The sequence below is a fragment of the Microplitis demolitor genome, chromosome 8 (genome assembly GCF_026212275.2).
Source record: "Microplitis demolitor isolate Queensland-Clemson2020A chromosome 8, iyMicDemo2.1a, whole genome shotgun sequence".
In the NCBI taxonomy this organism is placed as follows: Eukaryota; Metazoa; Arthropoda; class Insecta; order Hymenoptera; family Braconidae; genus Microplitis; species Microplitis demolitor.
This window is the reverse complement of record NC_068552.1, coordinates 912,861-922,887: the sequence shown is the minus strand read 5'-3', so window position 1 is coordinate 922,887 and position 10,027 is coordinate 912,861. Positions and strand designations below refer to the sequence as shown.

Here is a 10,027-nt window from a genome sequence, read left to right as displayed (position 1 = left end):
TTTTTAATATTCCGTTGAATAAGTCATTACTCTCGATCGAAATAAAGGAGAGCAATTCAACGAGAGCGATCAATATAAAAAATAAAATTTATTTATTGAGTTATACACAAAATGAGTTTCGTACTTTTAATTGATGATAATTAATTAATTATCAATTTTATGACTTGAGCAATTGCGGACTCTGATGATAGGATAGTGATGATATAATCTCAACTTTATTTTATTTCCTTTATATTTGGCATATACTTCGAGAAATTTGAGCGATACTTGTAGCTGACCGGTTAGCATGCTGGCATACGAATTGGATTATTCTCAAGGCGTAGGTTCGAATCCCACAGTGGTCAAAAAAAAGATCGCAGATTTTAAGATAACAGTTGAAATAAATCCACAAACAAATGTACAGATACATTCCAACGATATATATATATATATATCCCAGTGAACACATGACCTTGTTTTGTCATCATACAGACATCACATTGACGTCATGTATACGTCGTTAGTTTTACATCATAATCTTACGTAAAAACGTGTGAAATAATGAGTCACACCTGACTAATTCGTGCCTTATATCTTACGTAAATTATGATGTAGCGTAAAATCACTCTGACGTCAAATTTACCTCAATATGTTTACTAGGATATCGTTGGAAAAAAAAAAAAAGTTATTGTTACATTTAAGTTAGTTCACTCGCGACATTCTTAACCAAAAGTATAGCGTAATCGTCACTGCAAAAAGTTAAAGATACACGTTAAAAAATAAATTATAATTTTCATTGGATTTTCAATTCATTTCTATTTTTGAACAATAAACTCGCATCAAAGAAAGTAATTCATGAATAATATAATATTGAAAGCGAAAATATATAAAAATAATTCTCTAAAATATATTGATATGAAAAAAAAAAAAAATAGTCACTTTTGGTCTTTAAAATTTATTGTTTGAAATGATAAAATACGTTATCTTGCCATATAGATGTAGCCGTGCATCAGTAATACTCTAGGTTAATTCATTTACATACATTAAAAGCGTACAAACACAAGTTAAATTTTATTGTTTGAAGCTATAAAAACTGATGCGCTTGAAATATACTTTTTGACAATTTGAAGAAAGTAATAATTATTTACCGTTGTTCATAAAATCAATTGTTTGACATTGAAAATTTTATTTATCATACTGAATGTTTTTTTACTTTTTTACTATAAACTTGAATGTTCCAAACATCGAATGTTGAAGCTGAACCGTTAAATTATTATAATTTCATTTTTTTATCTACCAAACAGTGAATTATATTACTTGTAACATGATATATTTGCATATAAACTTGAAATTCCAATATTTAAATTAAGATTTTTATAATATATTCAATAAAACTACGAAATTACTGTTTGAAATGATATTAAGTTGTGACGACGTTCTAAAGTTTTAGCTATCAATTACTAACTTTTATAATTCATTTTTTTTGCGTGTCCTCAATGCGAGAATAATACATTTTTGTGAGAGACTGTATCCAATACATTTTAGTTTTAAATATACAGATACACACTAATGCAATTACACTGATGAGTATAATAAATGTGGCAACGCTGTAAACATTCATATAGAATAGTCTATAGATTGAATGTATGAGTAGGAATCTTTATGTAGTGTGAGCTTAATATACATGAAGTTTGTTTTTATTGAAAATCACAAATTTTGGATAGAATTAATTTTTCTGTATATTTTTATAATTTTTTTTTAAACTTACAAGAATATCGCGAATAATTGTTCGATGTGTGTTACTTTCAATATAATAATTTTAAAAAATTCTAAAATTTTTAAAAAAGCTCGGCTGACTTATTTCAAAACACAGTAACTGACAAAAATAAAATTTTTTAGATGTGCATAGAATCATGTTCAAAAAACTCCATTAGAACTAACGATACTAAAAAGTCGATTTTGAAAAATTTATCACCTACTGTGTTTTGGAATTAGGTAGCCGAGCTATCATTAATATAAGTTAATATCAAAAAATAATTTTTTTGTTTGTTTAAAATCATTGAATGTTTAACAATCATAAAAATTATTTCGAAAAATTTTCCAAACATTTTTTAACCTCCAATACTTTCATGCTCAAAAATTAACCTAACTAAGTGACATTTGAATTTCCGCGGGTTAAGTATGACGACTGCAACGTTGCCGAGTTGTGATTGCTGTAACCCACTACACGTCAAGTTTTTTAAAATTATTTATAATTTAAAAATCAATATTTTTTAAACAAATCGGTCAAGAAATTCAGAGTTTTTTTCAAAAAATTTCTAATTCTTTCATTTAACAGTGGATAAGTTTTTTAAAAAAATGGTAAGAACCGTTTTCAAGATATTTAGGAAACTACATGTTTTTCTTATACTTGGTAGATCTTCAGCATGTTGATTATGCACTTTTTGACTGATAATGTCTCGTCTTACAATCGATGAAAAAATTTCGTGTTTTTTTCATTAAATATTAGACATTTTTGTTAATCATATGTTTTAATTTCATCGCATTCCTAAGAAAAGTCGTTTTGCGAGTGAACTACCTTAAGGAGACAATATTTACAATCTGGATTAGTAAGAATTTAATGGCAGCTCAGTGAAAGTTTTAGTTTAAAATAGATTTTTTACTAAATCAAATACACCGAAAAAAAGGCTGACTTGGCCCAAAATAATTTTTGCCTTCTTTTTTTTATTCTTGGTCTGAGTAATTGGGTTTTTTTAATCCGAGAACATTTTCTTCGACTAATATTATACAAATATTGTATCAAGAATAATTAAATTTTAATTCAAGTTAAATAATCATGGTTTAAGAATATTCATTTTAAGTCAAATATATTTTGTTTCTAATCAAGTAAAAAAAAACTATCAAAACAAGATACTTTTCTGTCTTGGTTGTTGAGTATAGTAAATTGTCACAATATATACATCAATATCTCAAACCATGAAATTTTTTTGTGTGGCAGAAAAATATTTCATCTCAGTTTTAGAAAACTACATTATCGACTGAAGACAACGGTCTATTGGAATGAGAAAATTTTAATTTCGATTTGAATTAATTATATTCTTAACTTAATAAAATAACTTTTCCTGAATCACGAAAACATTTACTTAACGGAAGACATAAAATTCTCCCATTGATGATTTTTCTTCTTGATTTAAAAAAAACGTAGTCTCGGTTCAAGAAAATAAATGACTACTTAAAAAAATATATCGTCCTATATCTTTGAAAATCTTTGAAAAACTTGAGAAAAATAAATGGTTTGCTCATGGTAGGAATCGAATCCAAACCGATTCGATATCACGCGGTAGCTTTAACAGTTATGATATCCGAATATTCCCTGAACATTCGTTTAATTTACCCTTATCCAGTAAGTACACTGCACAATGTAGAGTCTACACCGTCTACACTTCCGCCACTTTATTACAAATTGTTTATAAAATAAACAATGAGAATTTAAATAAAAAAAAAAATTCTTTCCTAATTATATTGAGAACTGTGAATGATGATTTGTAAAGGAAAAATAATTTCTTAATAAATATTTTATGAATGGTGGATAAATGAAAAAAAAAACAATTATAAATTAAAAAAAATTTTAGGACAAAATTTTGCCCCTTCCCCCTCTTCTTTGCCTAAATCTTTCTCGCACAAGCGTCGATTAATATAAAATAAAAGAATAATACTTATAATAAACAATTGTATGCCCTCGACATCTGTAATGTGATATAAAAACTTACTTGTTGTTTGTTGCTGCCGCCATATTGAAATTTATTGTACAAAATGAACACCACAAAAGTTAATGGCTCAAAATTATAATGAAAAACCAAAAAAGTTATGCAATAATGGACTTTTAAATGTTTCAAAAAGTAAACAACAAAAATAAAAACGTTTCGTTAAAAAAAACTTTTTATTTTTCAAACGACACCACTTTTTTTTCTTCGAAAAAACAACACTCGTTAAGTAAAAATGACGTTCTTCGCAATCAGAAAAATAATTGTTTTATATAAAAAACAATCACTTTTTGTTAAAAAAAAAAAAAAACAAAAACACTTTTTAATTGCACAATAGTTAATTAAAAAACCAAAAAAATTAAACAATAATTTTATTGTATAAATGTTTCAAAAATGAAACAACCAAAAAACAAAAAAATACTTTTCTTGAAAAAGAATACTTTTTTTTTTCAATAAACACCACGTGTTGGTGAACAAAGAAATAATTGTTTTATATAAAAAAAAAAAAAATCACTTTTTGTTCAAAAAGAAAAAAAAACAATTACACTTTTTTATTGCACAAAAGTTAAATTAAAAAACCAAAAAAATAGAGCAATAATGTTATTGTAAATGTTTCAAAAATTAAACAACCAAAAAAAAGAACCTTTCTTGAGAAAAAATACCTTTTTTTTAAATAAACACCACGTGTTAAATAAAAACCAAAAAAATAATTGTTTTATATAAAAAAAAATCACTTCTTGTTCAAAAAAAAAACAAAAACACTTTTTAATTGCACAAAAGTTAATGAAAAAACCAAAAAAATCAAACAATAATTTAATTGTGCAAATGTTTCAAAAATTAAACAACCAAAAAACAAAAAAAAAACCTTTCTTGAAAAAAAATACTTTTCTTTTTCAATAACCACCGCGTGTTGAATAAAAACCACGTTGTTGGTGAACAAAGAAATAACAGTTTTATATAAAAAAAAAAAAAAATCACTTTTTGTTCAAAAAGAAAAAAAAACACTTTTTAATTGCAGAAAAGTTAAATTAAAAAACCAAAAAAATAGACCAATAATGTTATTAAAAATGTTTCAAAAAATTAAACAACCAAAAAAAAAACGTTTCTTGAGAAAAAATATCTTTGTTTTAAATGAGCACCACGTGTTAAATAAAAATCACGTATTTGGTGAAAAAAAAAATAATTGTTTTTTATAAAAAAAAAAAAAAAATCACTTAATAAAAAAAAAAAATCTTCTTTACAAAATATACTGTTTTTTTGAAAAAACTACACGTGTTTCGTAAAAACTGCGTTTGTTGTAAAAAAAATCACTTTTTTTTTTAAACGAAAAGCAAAAACACTTTTTACCAAAACAAAAAATTATTTTTCTTGAAAAGTTTAAGCGAGTGACGAAGCAAACGTTGTCTATGTGGCCGGAAATATATTTTATTTTAAGTTACGTAATATGTACCTCAGGGCTGTATTAATTTGCAATTCAACTAATCCGCGGACACCGTTACATGATTGACCAATAGGAACATTTGTGAGCGAACATGGCTGACGCAGTCATTTCCGGTAATAAAATTTGACCAATCATCTCATTGTAATTTAGGATCAATCGTTCACATACGACGCGATCAATAAAAAATTCCGATATTGTTTCGAATATCGCAAAATAGATGGGAGCCCTTTAAAAAGATCAACGACACGCAATTTTCCTGTTCAATTTTTTCCGGTACTTAATATCATAAACCTTAATCTTAATAAAAGGCGCGGCAATTATTTCTTTGTAAATTATAGTTTGTTTCCAAAAATAGTTTATTCAAAATTCCTTTAATTGTATAAGTGCAACAAAGATAATCCCTCGAAACTCTGTGTGAGTATGATAAGGTCGGTATCGCGCTTTCTTATTTGAAATCTACAGTTGTTTAAGCGTTTCAAAGAGACGCGTGCACTCAATTTTCTCAGCACGAAATTTTTAAAATTCAAATGTAATTTATTCTTAAGTGATTTTTATGATTATTCACGCTGATTAATTTCCAATCAATCAATACCCTTAATAAATTAGCTGTTCTTCTCAGGTAATTTTTGTAATTAATTATAAACAAATAATAATTAGTATTCAAAGATGTGATATTTATAAGGCTCGCTGAAAAAAAGAGATAGGTTCTTATAACTGGATGTATGAGGTCCTGAAAAGAAACTTGTCAGGTTTGCCCTAATAAAACAAACCTTATATTAAACTACCAAAGTCCTTATGGTACTTTAAGCAAATCAGGAAGAAATTCTAGTCGGGAATTGTTTGTTTCCTGAATAAATTAACTCATTAAAATATAAATCTATATAAATAGGAGGAACGTGGGCAAAACAGGATAAGAGAATAATGGATTTTTGTACTTTTGAATATGGTTACACCACATTTCCAGCTATCGTTAAAAAAAAAAATCAAATTCCCAGGCAAGCGAAACTTCCGAAAAAAGTTGAAGAAAATTACAGTCTGTTTCCGAAAAGTCTGACAGCTAGACAATGAAGGGTGGGAACTTCCTGAAAATTCAAACATTGTGTTGCATGAGGTGAAAGACAGTGTACTTGTAGCAGGGGTCAAGATTGAGGGGTTGTTGAGACTTAATGGAATCAGACTTTTTTGAATTAGACTGTTGAAAAAAAATAAATAAAATTTTCAAAATCTTAATGAAGCGAAGGATAAACCGTAGTAATTTATTATGAATAACAATAACAAACGGTAAAAATTTCAACTTATACAAAAAGAAAAAAACATAAAATCATATACAAAGTTAAATTAGCGCGGGAACCACCATTAAAGTCAGAATAGGAATAAAGAAATAAACGAAAAAAAAACAAAGCTATAACTGGCACATGGCCTAATTTTGGAAAACAGCTAATAAAGAAAAAACAAAATTTGAAATTTTTCTATTTAATTGTCAACAATCGGAAAAATAACACCAAGAGGTTGGATTATTTATTCTATTCATCTGTTTATCGATTTCCATAACCTCAAAGATCAAATTAAAGTAATAAAGTTACTAATAATATTAATTTATAAAATAAATTTGTTTGAATGAACATTATTCAATTGTGAAGTCATCTTGGTTTTAATTAAATTATTATTTTTCGATTAGAGAAACGGAAGGAGTACCGTCAACGGCAACACTTGGTCTCATTGCTGATGATCCTGATGCTCTAGAATATTGTCTAGTTGATTGATGTCGTGATTGGTGACTAAATGAAAATGATCTTTATTTTGTCTGTAAGTACCCACATCAGGATACTAATAAATTTTCTAATGCTCTCTGGAAAATGCCATCATAAATCCATAATATTAGTATGCTCTGATTTAAGTTGCGTTACTTTTATTTGTTTAGGATTTAAAATCCTCTGCTTGAAATTTACTTTCAGTTCAAGTATTAAGGATTCAGATGATTTAAAATCAGCCCCTGTAACAATTTTACAGTATGACTTTTAAATTAACTTTTAGTTACATTGTAAATTCTCAATCAGATATCAATTAGATTTTATTCTGTGAGGATTATAACTGAACTTATTCATTTTTAAACTTTAAATGATTTCTCGTACAAGTTCTTAATTTTGACTAATATCTCATTTTATAAGCTGTCTAGCTTGCCTTTTAAATTATTAAGACTTCTTTAGATATATTTCTAAATGTTTTGTTAATCTTGATTAGATAATTTATTAAATTCAGGTAACCATTGATTAAACTATTGTTATTCATATCGTTTGCTTCAATTTCCACTTTTAAATCAAGTAGTTGCCGTTTTATTTAATGACGTTTCAGTAAATAATAGATTCGTTTTTTTCATTGCTTTTCTTTCAAGAAATATTTTGATGATTGATGTCTCTCACTGTCATTGCGTTTTATTACTTTTTATGCTTTGTCTAATATTTTTATTTATTTCAAGTTGATAGATCTGCTTCAAAAGTCTTATTTTCATCCTAACGCTGGTGACTTGTGATTTAGAAAAATAAATATTCATCATTTTTAAAATTGTTGAGTGGGATATTAGAAGAGTACAGCGATTTATTATTTTCAATTCTAGTAGCTGATGCTAGAGCATTAAACTAGTGAGATAATTATGTCACAAATAAAATACAGGTAAATTACTTTTTAAAATCAATTGCATTTATTGGTTTTATATTAATTACAATGTTTACTTTACAGAATTTTATGAGATAACGACTGGAATCGTTTTACAGTATATTTATCATCAATTTGAAATGAATTTGGAAATTTGAGTTAAATATTATGTAAAAAAAAAAATATTAACGTGAGGCAAAATCACACTAATCATTGACTCGACATGTGGTAAATATATGAATTTTTCCCATACACATCGTAAAATATACTACTCAATAGCATGTGCATCAAGTGCAATTTCTACTCACAACATAGTAAAAATTTAGTTATTGCCCGTACGGAAATACATATATGGTCAAAATATATGTAAAAATTTGTGATAAATATCAGAAAATATATGTGGCCAATTCAACTATATTTTCTGATATATTTTTTTTTATTTTAAAAAATATAACATTCATCTTATACGAATCCGTATATTTTTAGCAAATATAAAATATATATGTCAATCATATACAAAAACTATATTTTTATCATACATAAAAATATATTCCGATCATATATAAAAACATATATTTATATTGTGTATAGAAAAAAAAAGTTTCTTATTCGTATGACTCAGTCCAATTAAATTAGATCTAAATTTTAATATACTCTTTAAATTGCAGATAAAATTCTCGAAATTAGTTAATTTGAAGCGAATATATAATATATCCATATATATATATATATATATACATACACCGAATAAAATATATGCTCAAATATAACAAAGAAAATATATGGTGCCATATATAATATAAACTATATGCTACCATATATTTCATTTCATATAAAAATTTTATATTTTTTGAATATAAAAGGAAATATATCAATACAATATATTATAAGGTAAATGTAAATGTATATATGGCTTAATATAAAAACATATAAGTTACATATATGGAAGACATATATTTACTACTATATATAATTTTATTTTAAATTGTTGAAAATCTCTGTATGATTTTTTATAACATACAATATATCATATATTTTTCTGTTACAAACATATATGATTTAATATATTTTAACCATATATTGTTTTTTCATACGGGTGGCTAGATTTCCTTACAGTACCCAACTTTATGGGTAATTTTAACTCTTAAATTATTTGCGTGTAGTAAAAATTCTTATACGACCAGAAGAAAATATTACTATGTAACTTAACAAATTATTGTGTATCTATTTTTCTTTTTCTTGGTGTATTTTACAAATCATTTTATTGAAATTTTTTCAAGTGTCCGAAACTGGCCCTAAAGTGGCTAAAAACAGTAAATTCACAAAACGAACCATTACTACATAACTTCAATAATTCAAATACACATTCAATAAAGTGTAATTTCAACTCATAAATTGTGAAAACATAAATTTTTTTTAAGTTTGGTAATTTCCATTAACTGCATAGGATATATGAATTTTGTAAATTTATAAAAGATCGTATTGATGAATTAAACATAGAAACGGAATGAATCATTTATTTGAGAAACCCCATTAGTCAAGAAAACAAAATTTTTCAGGAAGCACAAAAAACGTTTTTCTGGAAAAACTTGCCAGTGAAGTAGTAAATAAATAATTGAAGAAAATAATGTTTGCGTCTTTGAAAAAAATATTTGAACAAGAAAAATTCAAATTTTTAATTGAAATTACTTAAAGTTGATTCACTTATGGGGTTTTTCGACCGAACGAAAGAAAAACTTATAAAATCATTGTTTTTTATTTTTTCTACTCAAATAATTTATCAGAATGATAAAATGAAGTACATAATATGCATTTAAACTGTGAAACTCAGAAATTACAAAAAATAATAATTAATTCAAGTATTTTGATTAGTCATATATTATTTTTTTTTTTTTCCAAAAAAGCGCGAATTTTGAATAAAAACGAAAAATTTATTTCTATGACTCTAAAACTGAACATGTTCATTTGAAAAACCCCATACGTTGTTGACTCATGGGGTTTCTCAATAAAATGACATTTCTGTCACCCTGTTAATTTTTTTTTAAACACTGATTTGATGAATATTCTTATTAATTTCTATGGGGGGACATCCAAAGAACCCAAAAATGCAAAAAACCCAATTTTGATAAAGCATGACTTATGGGGTTTCTCAAATATACAATTCAAATAGAAAATTGAAAAGATGGTTGCT

The 10,027-nt window shown here is 25.9% G+C and overlaps 1 long non-coding RNA gene across 1 annotated transcript; it reads left to right on the top strand.

Annotated features, from left to right (window-relative positions):
- Nucleotides 1–5,039: 5,039 nt before the first annotated feature.
- On the top strand, nt 5,040–8,755 carry LOC103575928 (uncharacterized). The gene is made up of 4 exons (XR_549335.3): nt 5,040–6,754; nt 6,863–6,990; nt 7,661–7,854; nt 7,921–8,755. It is a non-coding gene; the product is annotated as an uncharacterized LOC103575928 (long non-coding RNA).
- The last annotated feature ends 1,272 nt before the right edge of the window (nt 8,756–10,027 follow it).